Source organism: Coptis chinensis, chromosome 9 (assembly GCF_015680905.1).
Source record: "Coptis chinensis isolate HL-2020 chromosome 9, ASM1568090v1, whole genome shotgun sequence".
Taxonomy (NCBI): Eukaryota; Viridiplantae; Streptophyta; class Magnoliopsida; order Ranunculales; family Ranunculaceae; genus Coptis; species Coptis chinensis.
Genome location: NC_141464.1, coordinates 81638194 through 81651094, shown reverse-complemented (window position 1 = coordinate 81651094; position 12901 = coordinate 81638194). Strand labels below are relative to the sequence as shown.

The 12901-nt window shown below is 40.5% G+C and overlaps 1 long non-coding RNA gene across 1 annotated transcript; it reads right to left on the bottom strand.

Moving 5' to 3' along the window:
* Nucleotides 1-10182: 10182 nt before the first annotated feature.
* Nucleotides 10183-11510, bottom strand: LOC147478660 (uncharacterized). The gene is made up of 2 exons (XR_015207481.1): nt 10762-11510; nt 10183-10566 (listed from the first exon to the last, which is right to left on the bottom strand). It is a non-coding gene; the product is annotated as an uncharacterized LOC147478660 (long non-coding RNA).
* Nucleotides 11511-12901: the final 1391 nt, after the last annotated feature.

Sequence of the window (12901 nt, the reverse complement as noted above, 5' to 3'; positions counted from 1 at the left end):
AGATGTCAATGTAGACCGTGGTTGGACATGCCTCTTGGGTTTTCGAGGCTAGGAAGGCCAGGGTGTCTGCATGTCTATTGTCCTCTCGAAGAATGTGTTCCAATGAGAATGATTTGAATGAGCTGATGATTTCATTGACGACCTGGGCGTATTTGGCCAGGTTTGCTCCGTTTGTGACATACTCTTTGGTGAGCTGCTTGAGGATTAGCTATGAATCACTGTGAGCTTTGAGTTTCTGGACTTGTAGCTGTTGTGCCATGCGAGGCCTGTGATTAATGCTTCGTATTCTGCTTCATTGTTGGATGTTGCGAAGTCGATATTTATTGACTTTTGTAGCTGTGTTCCTTTTGGTGAAGTTAACACAGCCCCCAGTCCAGTACCACTATTGTTGCATGCTCCATCTACGTAGAGGTGCCATGTATCTGGGGTGGGTGGTTGATGAAATGAAGTGATTGGCTTGGGCTCCCAGTTGACGTCTTCGACGGGGAAGTCTGCCAAGAAATCAGCAACGACCTGTCCTTTGCGAGATGTTCTGGGAACAAAGTCGATGTGGTGTTCTCTAAGCTCTTCAGCCCATTTGGCCATGCGGGCTGTTTTGTTGCTAGAACTCAAGGCTTGTTTGATTGGTACATCTGTGATGACTTTGATGCTGTGAGCTTGGAAGTGAGGTCGGAACTTCTGAGCTGAGTACAACAAAGACAGCATCGTTTTCTCCATGGGGGAGTAATGCTTTTCTGAATCTGCTAACGTCTTGCTGGTGAAGTAGACTGACTTTTCAATTCCTTCATGAAAGAGAACCGAGCTGATGACGAAGTCGGTAGTTGCAAGGTAAAGCCCCATTGTCTCTCATTCAGTTGGTTTGGACAGGACGGGTGGCGTTGATAGGTAAGCTTTCAGGTCGTTGAAAGCTTTGTGGCATTTGTCTGTCCATGTGAATGTTGCGCCCTTCTTCAATATTTGCAGAAACCGTCTGCATTTGTCAGATGCACACGAGATGAATCTGTTGAGGGCTGAGACCATGCCAGATAACTTATAGATTTGTTGCTTGGAGGTCGGTTCTGGCATCTCGAGAAGAGCTCATATCTGTTCTAAGTTCGCTTCGATGCACCTTTGTGAGACGAGGTATCCTAGGAATTTCCCTAAAGCTACCCCGAATACGCATTTTGCTGGGTTGAACTTCATTTTGTTTTGGCGTAGTCTTTTAAAGGCCTCTTGTAGGTGAGAAATGTGATCTCTAGCTTTTTTGCTTTTGACTACCATATCGTCTATGTAGACTTCCATATATAGTGTCGCCCAGCAAGTCTTTGAACATTTTTGTGACCAGTCTTTAGTAGGTCACGCTTGCGTTCTTCAAGCCAAATGGTATGACGTTGTAACATAACGTTCCATGTTCGGTGATGAAGAGCGTCTTTTCCTGGTCTTCCTCTGCCAGTGGTATTTGATTGTATCCACTGTATGCGTCCATGAACGATAGGAGTTCGTGACCGCATGTTTGATCGACCAGAACGTCAATTCTTGGCAGGGGGTCAGGAGTAAGTGTGTAAAACCATTCCAGAGCTCCGTCCTTTAGGCTGGTTGGAAAGAGTTTGCACTTCAAGTAGTCGTACTCTGGAACACTGTATAGTGTGAGAATCTGGGTGAAACGAGCTATGTGCTGGCCTGGACACGAGCTACCGTCGTACAGCGGGAACTTTGGTTGGATGAACTCTGAGGGAGGTTGCTTGTCCCTGATTTCAGTTGTGAATGGTGACGCCTTGTACGTCTAGAGGATCTTCTGAGGGATCTGGAGCGCGCTAGCCTTGGCATTCGACTTCTCCAATCTTTGTGCGAAGTCTTCTAACCTCTTATTTGTGGTGGTGGTGAGGGCTGTGACGGCGTTGTTCTCCACTGCGTCTGGAGTGCTCTTGTTGGAGTTGGAGGTGGCTTGTTCACGCATCGTCTGGTTCTCTTGTTGCAAGGTGAGGAAGGCTTCTTGGAGCGTCTTCATCTGATCCGCCAACATTTGAAGTGAGGGGTCCATGGTGGTTTTTCTGACCAGCTTCGTGGGCTTGAGAAAAGAGTGAGTGTTTTTGTCTTAAGGAAACGAACCAGCAGATGACGCCAATGTAGAGGTTTGGTGTTTACTGGACAACGACCTGATGGTTTATGTGATAGGAGATGGCTGCACTTTTCTCGGGATAAGAGTTGCCTATGTATCAAGTTTCATTGGGTTAACTTGAATCCAGCCTTACGTAGTTCATCTCTCTCTACTTATAGATGTTTGAGCTGACCTTCCTTATTTGCTCCAGGCCGTTATGAAGTGTAGATCCACCTTGTGTGCTATCTTGATGATTCGCCATTACTCTGATGTTACAAAGTAAATGACTCATTGATTGTTGCGTTGACTGAGCTCCAGGATTGCGCTAGATGATTTGCTTCCATATATGGTTGTAACTGATGCTGGGACGACCTGGGTTTGGGACGTTGATATGTTCTGATTGATTGGTACGAGCTGATGGAATACGACCTGGTGTGTGGACACGTGTACTGTAGTGTAGAACGGAGGGTACTTACACTATCTATCTATCTATCTATCACCTCTCTCTATATTAAAGTAGAATACATCTTATGTGGATCTTTGGTTCATGTTGGGCAGTTGTACCAGTGGGCTGCTCCCTGATCTCTTTGCCTCTATAATTTCTTATGAAACTTGTTCCTGCACCTTCAGAGAGGGCACTAGGACGACTCCTAACTCTCCATATTCTTCTATTCACATCTTCTCCACTTCCATTGCCAACATACATTACAGTATTCCTCATAGCATTTTCATGGCTTACATTGGCATTAGGAATCATTCTTTCATTCTGCCTTCCTTCCTGTGAACTGGTTACATTGTTAGCATCCAATCCAGTAGATTATGCAGTATTGAGTCTACTCATTCTTCCACTTTTGTTAGTGGTATTCAACCTCCTTGAATTTGCATCACCAAGACATTTTTCAGTTTCATGCCCAAACTTTTGACACTTCTCACATCTTTTTGGGATCTAAGGGTACTCAAACGAGATGATCCGTTCATCTCATGGTGCTAGTTCAACTATAAATGAATCTGGAAGCTTGGCAGAAACATTTACCTCAATACATAGTCGAGCATAATCGATTCACTTCTTTTGCTTTGTAGCTTCATCCTGACTGAAAGGAATGCCCACCTTGCTAGCTACTTAACCCCAAACCATCATCATCCCACTCTCTTGGGGCGTTGTGACATTTAACCCACAGGGATTGTTGTTGCCATTGCTCGTTGTTTTTCAACACCTCGAGTCCATGAACTTATGATAAAGCAACGACCACCAATAAAGATTGGACCTTCATTCCTCTAAAACTGCTTGATGAGCTTCATTGCTCGAGAATTTGAAGTAGAACAGATCTTTATCTGCAATAATCTCAAATGACCCTTTATCTTTCCATCGTTGTGTTGAAGGGCGTTTTCACATATGGGAATGAGTATTTGTTCTATAAAGAATCCCACCACGTAGTCACTTCATTCATTACATCCTTGCATAATCAAATCCATCGTACCTGAGTAACACCATTCACTTCTTGTAAAGTGAAGTGCTTTAGTGTTTTTTTAAGAGCAGACACTCTATTTTGAAAGAATAAGATACTCCATGATGATGCAGTAGGCTTGAAGCAACTGGCGGAATTCCAGCTGAGGAAGGTGATGCCACTGAGGAGATAAGTGGCTCAGGAAAGACCACCACAAGGAGGCTGAGGAATTGAAGTGGAGTTGGATGGGAAGGAAGAGGAGGAAAATAAGATATATTGCTATCCATTGATAGATCAATCAAACTCCGATATATCCATGTTCTTAGATGAGAAATCTCACATCCCTTGTTGTTTCCGATCCCCCTCCCCAAGGGAAGGTTTTGAGTTTGTTCTTAGATAGAACTTTACTACTTGAAGAAAAGATATACGCGAGATTACTCTTATACCCTTAGAGGAAAGGAAGTAAGTTTTAACGAGATAGTGTCAAGTCTACACGCCAGTATGAGTGGCGGGTAAAAAAAATCTAAGCCACACACTATTCTGTGGCGGCTAGATTTTATTATTTATTTTTTTTTTCCCACACACTTTTGAGAATGGCGGCTGGAGAGTCCAAAAAAAAATCCTTTTTTTTTTATTTTTTTTTCCAACACGCCTGTGAGAATGGCGGCTGGAGAGTCCCAAAAAAAAATCCTATTCACCGTAGATACTGGCGGTTGTGAAAAAAACCATTGCCTTGGGAAACGCTAACCTGCTAACTGTATACACTATGCTATTGTGGTTTGGCGGGATGGTGCACCAAATCATTGGACTTAGCTTAAGAGAAAATGCCAACGACAATATAGTACATGCAATAGCTAGGAAAATAATGGATCTTGTAAATTGTAATACTCTACAGTCTACACAAAGTGCAAACAATACATGTTGCTACCTTCTAATACTGCTGCACACCATAAGATGAATGACTGCAGGCCTAGTCAAGTAGCTGTAGGTGTAGGCCGTGTAGCAGCAAGCGAGTAGCACTTCATATTCCTAGCACTCCTCTTTTGTGCAGATGTAGACATTGTAACATCATTAAGGAGCAAGTTTGTCATAACCCTTGTATAAAAATGTAGACATTAACGTAAACCAATGGACTTAAAAGGTTATAGCAAAATCTAGAGACACAAAAGAGCACAAGAAACAAGTCAATAGCTCATTTCTTACCAAATGGTGTAGGCGGTGTAGCCTAGGAGTGTAAAAAAAAACCGTTGACCCATCACCCGGTCTTCACCCGCCACCCAAACTCGCACCGACCCGAAAACAGACCCGCCCTACCCCGCCACCGTTTTTACGCGGTCGGGTTATGGGTGTAGGTTCTATGCTGAAATCCGACCCATCAAGCCGCCCGACCCGCCCCGTGTCAAAAGTCGTTGACCCAACCCCGTTGACCAGCACAATTTCAATACTCTAACTCTAATATTTTTGTATTTTGTTTATATTTTCTTTTAACTTTTGTATGAATTTGGGAGATATGAACACAAACTTATGAGTTTAACATCAATTTCAAATAATCAAATTTGAACATTTGACAAATATCAAAAGTTCAAATTCAACGTTCGAATTTTGGAGAAGATGAATCGTTCATCTTTTTATTAATTTCAAATTCTTTTAGTTTATATTTTATTTTTTTTGTACTATAGGTCCTCGCTCTCATCTTCATTTTATCATGCTATGGAAAATAATCAATTTACAAATGGTAAATCACGAGAAAAAAGTTTTAAATTTACAGATATGATTTTGGGTTCAAGTTCAAGTTTTTTTATTTTAGTTTATTTTTTATTAATTGATTCCATTTTTTTCTCTATGTTGTGAATTGGAAATATATTACTTGCATAATTAGAAAGTTTTTTTTGGGTGAAATTGGGTTAAAATGATAATTTCCATCCGACCCGGATGACCCCTTCCAAAACCCCATACGTAAGGTGACCCAACAGTAGGGTGATGAGTCTTAAGACATGACACTTCAACCCGCCCCGCCTTGCCCCGTTGGGGACCACTGGATTTGTATCTCCTAGACCTGCCCCGTCCCACCCCATCACTATTTGACCCGCAGTTGACCCGGCCCGCCCCATATTACACCCCTAGTGTAGCCATTAGTCCATTACTATGCAAGAGATCTTCAAGGCATGACTAACATTGTCACACATTGCTTTGGAAAACTCTTTCCTTATGTTGTGTGTTGGCTCATTTTGAAGTTGCTATAATTTATATTATGAAATTAGGACCCTAATATAGAGAGAATAGTTAAGCGCTTTAGGCATGCATATGGCCATGAACAACATGCTCAATGGACAGAAGAGGACTTCACTTTCATCAGATCAGATGATATTAATTGGCGTGCATTATTGTATCTGTATCTTCAAAGTGGTCTAGTTAAGTTTTCTGGGCTATACCACCTGTAATAAGGTATAGATGCCGCTAGGCGACTTACTTGATTGAGGACATTCCTCATTGTATAGTGTAAGTGACTATGCCTTGAAAGCACAAACATATGGCCAAAGTTGTCGGCGTATATGGACTTGGTGGACATGCATACAATTTTTGGCAGAAAAGCCAAAGTTTTTCATGTCTTGATATTGTATCACGGACCATGAGGAAATACAAGTAAAACAACTGAATTCTAAGTCACTTTTGTTTTTCTGACATGATGCAAATTAAGAAACTTGATGGACATTTCGTCGTGCCAAATACATAGTAAGGAGAACAATACACAAGCATGTCAAAATGCTGGACAATGAACACAGGTAACTGCAGTACTCCTAATCAATATTTGGCAGTCATGCTTTCTCTATTTCTCTATAGGTGCTCCGACCTCAAAAAATAGGTTTGATGTCTTGGATATTGTGAAAGTCAGAGCAAGATTCTCTTGACCTTGTGCAAGTCAATTCAATGCGATAGCTTTCTCTCTCTCTCTCTAGTTGAGTTATCTCTGTGTGTGTGTCTCTGTCTCAGTCTCAGGGGAGCCTGAAATTCCCTGGGGAAAAGTTCTTTATTATCAGTCCTAATTAGCTAGTAGCAGTCTTGATAAAGAAGTTCTAGTGGGTAACACTGATGCACCTGCTCAAGTAATTCATACACAAAATTACTTTGGAGGGACATCTTTGGGATGAACAAGATATCTAGAACAACTCACAAGATGGAATTGGTGAAAAGTCAAAAAGAAAGTTGTTTGTGGCAATAAGTTGAGTGAGGATTGGAGCTCGCTGGTGCGCTGTTAATTAAATGCGGACACATCTTTTACAGGCAGTTTAAACTAGTATAGGCGAGGACTTCAAAATAATCCATATATGATTTGCAAAATCACAATGATAATGTAGTGACCTAACAATTTCAGATCAAACATGTAAAATGACATTTAATAGGTAGTGCAAAAGATAACCTGATGGAAATCCATAGGTGCACATAAGCTAATCAGAAAGCTTCATTCACCACTAGTAATCAGTGTTCACCCTAACTCGGCAAAACAAGTTCAACCCTCCCCTTCCTAAGATGAATTTGTTCTTTCATTCTGATGGCCTCATATATGGTGTCCCTTAGCATTATGCGGCCACATTTTCCTGTCCTCCCTAAAGGAGTTGGGCTGAGGTAGGATGCCAAGTCCAAGGTAAATTATGTACACTGGCCTGCATCACATTGGAAGGGGAATCTTAAGAGTCACTATTCATAAAACTAATTTAGCGAACCAAAGGAGTTCAACACCCTCTCCAATGGTAATGCTGTCTCACCAATTTAATGACCATTCCCCAGCCTAAATGATATACCATTTCCACTGACCCAGCAGAGTTGTCTTTCATCTCTTTCAGAGCGCATTTTATTCCTGACCACACTGGTGACGTCATATAGTTAGACCAGTCCCCAAAATCTTTTTGTGAAGAGTACTCAATCTCTGTGTTCATTCAACATTCATCTTCAACTTGTAAGAATTATCGTGTTTACTCTTCTGGATGCCATAGGTTGAGAACCTCAACGTGCATTTCGTGTCACCAAGATATATGTGATGGTGGTAGTCAGCCTAGTGCTACTCACCCCCAAAATCGGAGGACCTGGCGGCGTTGTGTGTATTTGCCTGCTGACCTCCAAATATATCAAAAACCTAAAACTTACAAACCAACCGTAAATTTCTTCTTGAAAACCCAACGGATATATATTATTTGCCGCCACCATTAGAATTAGAAAAAACGCGTAATCCGAGTCCTAAAGATATTATGATTACGGACTACCAAACACCAATTCGGAAACTCTTTCTAAAACAGGGTAACCTTTTATATAAAGAACGAAGGCAAATGCCTCAAGTCACAGGTTTACTTCTAATTCCTTCTATAAACAAAGCAAACTTCCCTTTTTACCTTCAGTGATTTTTTTGGTAGTTTCCTTCTATCAACAAAACACAAATTTCTTTCCTCTTTGTTGGGTTTGTTAATCATGGAAGGTAGTTTCCTAAGACCAGTTCCATTTAGTTTTGGTTTTTCTCCATACCGACCACCACCTCCTCCACTTCCATTTTCCTACCGACCACCACCACTTCCTCCACTTCCACTTCCACTTCCAGCTCCCCACCCTTACCAATTTACAGGTCCATATACTAATCCTAACATCCCAAGTGCGAAATACTACAAATGGGCTAAACCCCTACATCCCTTTTGTACTTTAAATACAGATGGCTAACTAACTAAGGATTCCAAGGTTGGTGGTCTATTACGTAATTGTTTAGGGGAACCAATATTTGCGTTTGCCGATGTTTGTAACGAAGAGTATCCAGTATACGCGGTTGAGTTATGGGCGATAAAAGTAGGTTTGCGCCATGCATTATCTAGTGGAGTGCAATTTATTAACGTAGATACCGATTCCACAGATGCTGTAAGTTTAATTTATAGCGATCCCTCTGCTTGTCCATCACTTGTACAGGATTGTATTATTGAAATACAAGCTCTTTTAGAACAGTTTTCATGCTGGGAAGTAAAGCATGTGTTTAGGGAAACTAATCGAGCAGCAGATTTCTTGTCTAGGTTTGCTACTACTAGTGAAGTATTCTTACATCCATTAGAGTTTCCTGAAGAATTGTCAAAGATTGTAGATGAGGATGCAAGTGGGGTTTTGTATGTTAGGGAAAAAACATTATGTTAGGGGAAAAAACATTATGTATGTACAAATATGATATTCATACCTACCAAAAAAAAAAATGATATTCATACCTGTATATACACAGGGAATATATAATAGATATCTTTAATTTGTTCACTTTAGCGTTCATCTTTGTTTTTGTTTACTTGTGATTGTTCTGATTGAGTTTGTTATATGATTTTCCCCAATAGTCAAATATGTTCTCAGTATTCAAAAATATATATGTACAATACGCAATGGTTCTTGACATACGCATACGGTTCAGAGGTATTATTTTCACAATAGTTATTTATCAATATTATCTTCTTAGTGTTTTTATCAAATAATATGCTAAACGACAATTTTGAAGAGAGGATTCATGAAGAAATTAATGGTTTGAACGGTATGTCCTCAATAATCATACAGCAAAACGTTGTAATATATTGTCTACCTGCTCAAATCTGAGAGATATCCATACTTTACAGTGGCAATCTATTGCAAATGCCTAGTGTCGGCTTTGTATGCAGTGATAGCACATTGTTGTATAATGAGATTTCACACCCTGTTGGCATTTAAAAATTATGCTTGTTATTGCTACCTCCATATATGGATGATGATTGCCAAGTTTTAAGCAGCTGTCATGTTTGAAACATTTTGCAGCATTTTTGTCATTGCACAACACCTATAACAACAATATGTGAGTTTGATAGCCAATTGCTGCTACAGCCTACGAAGGATAAAGACTCCACTGGTAAAAACACAGATGGATGGAATCTATGAACAAGAAAAAAAATCTAAAATTAGGAAACTACTCTTATAACAATTTAGCTGTAGATAGTTGCATTTCTGTTCTCTCTTTCTCACCTTTCTCTCCATCAACGCAGCTATGCTAAACATTATACTCTCTCAATCTTGAATGCAGATTACAGTTGGTGAACTTCTATAGTGAAGAAGTGAGATACAGGCAGTTGAATTTGTTTTCTCTGTCGAAAATTTGAATCGTCGTTTGCTTTTGTCACAATTGCAGATTCAAGCTGTGAGGTCCTTCGTTCAGTTTTGCACCTTTTTTTTATAGCTTGAGTCTTGAGTCTGTACTAGTCTGTATGGTTCACTTGATTAACTACTTAAATTCAAAAACTGTTCCATGTCATATTTTTATGCAGAGTCTTGGAGTCTCAGGTGGTGGGACTCTGAGGTTAAGTTTCATTAGCTTGGTTAGGTTAATCGACTACATTAAGACAGCATGGCATTGGGGCTTCTTAGCTCTATTTCGAGTAAATCACAATTGTTATATACATGCCAGTGTCCTAGTGTGGTCTCATTCAAACTTCATTACTTGTTGAAACTAATACTAAACATAAAAAGCTTTTGCCAATACAATTGGTGATCAATCTCAGCAGCTAGCGTGATACCTAGATAACAGGTGACAATGCTGGCACAATACAGGTAAGCCAAATGAAGCCGCTAGCCATGAACGCAAGGTCTAAATGTATGGCTTTTGGCCAATATGGCAACTGGCCATTCTCCGTTTTTAAGGAATTCAATCAGAACAGAGCTGAAGCAACAAAGGACTTTGGTCATTTGGTGTTCTCTGATGCTGAATATCATCAAATACAACATTGTAAGTTTTCACAAACAACCCAATTGAAAAGCAATGACATTCAAATTCGTTTGCAATCTCAACAACGGAGGAAGTACATTGATATTAAGGCAACGGAGTACATTGATATTAAGGCAACAAAACTTCACTAATAAATATGCTTATTCACTGAATCGAACAAACTCAACACTAGCTACAACTTCTCCATCAATCTTTCAATCTTACGGTGAATGGCCCAATGATGCCTCCTGCTTGGCTCGAACGGTTGTTTTTTCCTGGAATATGGTTCTGATTTTTTTTTTAACCTGCAGTCACCAAATGACTCCATGAAAATCATAAAACTTATGGCGGTTCCCAGTGAACACTGCACCTTTAAAATGATCAGTGACTATTCCATATGAAAGATTTGTATGAGGTACGACTATAAAACCTTTGAATTCTTATGGATAGAAGTAGCCAAGTAGGATTCAGAGTAGTAGAAGAAGATGCAAAGGTCTTACCTCACTCTAAGAGCTACTAACTCACCGCTAGCAGCAACAGCTATACTAACACACCGGTGACAAACCAGAACTCGCTAGAGAGGAGTATACTCCCTTGACGGAACTACACCTAAAAGAACAGTGCTAAAGATGAACTCTACCCAGCAAGAAAACGGCTGCACGTTAGCGCAACGGTTTTATCGCGTCAGCGCCGTTGCTTGTTGGGCTGGCTTTCCAAAGATATCTCGAGGCCTTTTCCCATTCATTGATAATCATGTTGTTACTTCTTTAAAAAAACACAAATCCACTGGGGTATGTAAACGATCCAGCCAACCCAATTCCAATAAACAAAAGATTGGAAGGGCTTCATACCTACCTAACCTTCAGAGGGCCCTGTTGAAAGGGTTTTCTTACCTTTCCCGCAACCTACAAACAGGATTGGTTAAAGTGAGTTGGATGGATTGATTTCTTCCCCTCTCCCTTCCTTTTGTTCCGAACCCGCCGGAAGCACGTACTATAAACTGTCTCCGGCCCCTTGAGTACCACAGCGCGAGTCGTAAACCACCCTTAGAGTGGGGGATCTCCGTCCGGGACGAATCGTTCCAATGCTCTTGAGATGGACAGACAAAAGGAAAGGGAAAGGATAGGAGAAAAGGTGAGGAGATCCTGCCTTATAAACGTATTAATATCCCTTCCATTCCCATATCCGGCCACCTCAGAGGAAGGGAGGCTCAGAAGATATGGACTTGGACCACTGGTGGGGCATGTGCGAATGGCCAATAACTATGACTATCACACACCATACCAGCCAGACTCTTCCACCATGCCAGAAATCACCCACCCATCTAGTTCGCCACCCTTCCCAGACCAAATTTCCCAAACTATGCTTAAGAACCTAACTATGCTTTAGAACATAGCCTAGATGATTTCCATGATCTCCTCGCCTAACAAAGAACTTTCAACCTTGCCAGAGATCGACACACAACTAGAACAACCTATTCCCATAACCACACCATTCGACTTAGTTAAGACCTACCTTGAATTTCATGAATCATTACCTTCCCATGATCCTCTCATTAACCATTATGTTGACTCCACACCCCACCTGGATGAGAAAATTCTTGAAGACGACTCTTTAGGACATATTTTGGATGACCACTCAAATTCGATAGATGCCTCCGAGGAACCTCCCACTGATCCATCTGAAGATGAATATAATGATGACACTTTATAAGATATTTATAAAGGTGTGACGAATGAAGAATTTGATAACTATTGACATTCTCTTAATATGGACCCTCCTGTTGAGCATGTCCAGGCCTTTGTGTTTGCTAACCACACTCGGCTGGATGATTCCTCGACACATTCAAATGATGTCATTGAGGATACTTATAGTATTTTAGAGGAAGAGGGTGAGAAAATAGAGATTAACAATTCTAATATAAGGCATGAACAAGGTCATGTGCAAGAAAAAGAGGAAGTAACTTCTTTAGCGCAATGTGAATCAAAATTTAGTTTGGCAGCTGAGGAAATAACAATAGAAGAAATAGATAAATTTCTTAAAGATAAAGCCACGAACCACAATTTTATGGATTCAGCTAAGCTAGATGAAAATTTTTATGATTTCTTAAGAGCGTGTGAGGATCCACCAACTGATGAACCACCAACCAACCACCATCCACTTGAGTTACCACCTCCTATAATCTAACCATCTATCACAACTAAACCATCCATTCACCCACCATTTCAGAGGAACCTCGAATTTGCACTTGAGCCTATTTCCTCAGAGACCCTCTATAATTTTTTTAACCCTCACAGTGAAGAGTGTTTGCCTAGCACACAATCCCATGAGTACACTATTCCTGTAGTTGAGAATCAAACTTTGACCGAGTGTAGTGAGAAACCTAGTTTGTCTTATTTTTCCTCATCTGAGCCTCATGAAAGACACACTACACCAAAAATGGGGTTTGGTAACGGTAATAATTGTTACTAATATTTTTACTAACGCTTATATCCGTTACATCTGGGGTGTTACAGTCATAGTTTGGGATTTTGGAATTCCGGTAAATCCAAAAACCGAAATCCAGTAAATTTCGACCCTATTACATTCGGAATTTCGAATTCTTTTGGAATTTCGATTATTTCGACACTATATTTGGAA